This window comes from Phaethon lepturus, unplaced genomic scaffold (assembly GCF_000687285.1).
Source record: "Phaethon lepturus isolate BGI_N335 unplaced genomic scaffold, ASM68728v1 scaffold365, whole genome shotgun sequence".
Taxonomy (NCBI): Eukaryota; Metazoa; Chordata; class Aves; order Phaethontiformes; family Phaethontidae; genus Phaethon; species Phaethon lepturus.
The window spans coordinates 22,954-25,110 of NW_010539680.1; positions in this window are offsets into that span (position 1 = coordinate 22,954).

Below are 2,157 nucleotides of genomic sequence, written 5' to 3' on the forward strand. Positions count from 1 at the left end.
CAGAGAAGGAAGGGAATTACTAAAAGTAATCTTCACCATAGCACGCTTACATGGTATTTTGCATTCATCCTAAAAAACATTTCATATAAGTCATAAATCTGGACTATAATATTGAAAATGAATGTCAACTGCTGCAAAAATTTTTTACAACATATGTTGGTTGTCAAACGTTCTTTTGTTTGCACCTTTGTCTTTTGTTTTTGTTCTATGACTTCAAACACTTTATGTAACAGTAGAGGTAGGTCTATTACTGTAAAGAAATCGATTCTTACACTTTTTTCCTTGAAAATCATTCTGAAATGCCACATATATTCACTATGCTATGTTTGTCATATTAGTGCATTTGTCAAAGTTGACACAAAATATTGACAAAACCCAGAACTGTCCTGTGTTTTATGGTATTTATCTCAACATCACACTGAAATTTTTGAATACAAGCTGCCAAGATTTGAATTGTTTAAACCAAAGGTTATACAAACATTATATCAACCAAATGATTAGAAGACTTTGAATATATTTCAGTGTTCTTTCTGTTTTAGAAACGATGGTCTGTGAAAAATAAATAAGAGATTATGATCTTGCAGCCATCCATTGGCATCTTTTATGCAAATTCCTGCAAAATAAAACATGAAAAAATGGACAACTTCATAAAACTCCTTATAGAAACAACAAACCAGTCTTCTATATGGCATGTTTCTTCCAGTACGTTAAGTATCGTCAATGATCAAGGCAGCACACACACCTTGCTCACAGAGCAGAGAAGCATTCCACTTCAGCTCCTCTACTAAACCTCAGCTTAACAGTTTTTGAAGGGTAAAGCTGCAGGCACAGGGGGGAGAAGAGAGTGAGACTATGTCAGACAGGCAAAATCTTGCCCTTCATTTTAGTAGTAAAAAGACTGAACTGAAGCTATATACACATATGCATAGGGGCATCCACAGAGTTACGTTCACTAAATGGCTCCAGTACATGGATATTGTATAATGTTTTGTTACTTATTGTATACATAAAATGACACTCAATACAGATTAAGCACACGTACACATACCTAACAGTGTTATGCACAAATCTAGTTGGAATTATGTACCTGTACTGAAATACACATTATATATGTACATAAAATTTAAATTAAAACACAAAATTCCATGTGTTCCTTCCATATTTTTATTAAATATAAAACTTATAAAAACAGAAGCCACTGATTTCACACAACTTACTCTATTAGCAAAATGCCTATTGTTTCCAACATCCATCAAAAACTTTTTTTTTTTTTCTCTTTTTTACCACCTTTCATCAGTCCACCTCTTTCACAGGCAGGCTAGATAGCAACTACACAGCAATATAACACAATCCCTAAACCAGACTTGTTTTATTTACAGCAGTGAGTAGCGTACAAGCACATGTCTGCTTTTCATCAGGACAACCAAAAATATTTAGAACACAAGAGTTATTAGGAACACTTGGCAACCACAAGCCCACAATTAACAGTAATGAACACTTAAGAGCAGTCAGAGCCTACCACGTCAACGCTCCAAGAAGCTACATGATTTCAGTAACGTACCAGCAATGTACCTACGTGTGAGCAAACACACACGAGCATGCCCTGCATTAACAGCAAATATAGGAGGACTGAACAAAAGCCAGTGACAAGAGACAGCCATTAAGAGTAAAGACTGCTCTAGCAGATGAACATCCCAGAGACCCAACAGGGACGGGTGGGTTTCTATCACTCTCCTCAGCCCTGCCAGGAGGCTACTTGGTGTGACACCTTCATTTGGTGTCTGACGCTCCAGTGCTTATGCTTGTGTCCAAAAGGCTATCACATTTTTATTTATGTATCTGTAAGCCAGCTATGACCTGACTAAAATCAATGTAACCCAAACACAGACCAGCTGTCTGCGGTTTGGATACTATACGCTCTATTTTTTTCTAAAATGCCTACATCCCTATGTAAACACCACATAAAATCTGCTAAAACCTGCTAAAAACTCTTAAAGAACATCACCGCTCTTAACATACCTATTTTTGTTGCTGCTGTTTTGCTTCATGGCCTTGGTTTTGGTCATGCAGTAGCCCTGTGAGGGCGTGACTGAGGCTGCGGGGCACCCTGGGCTGGTCACAGCCAGTTCCAGCCAGTCACAGTGGCAGGTGGAAGCC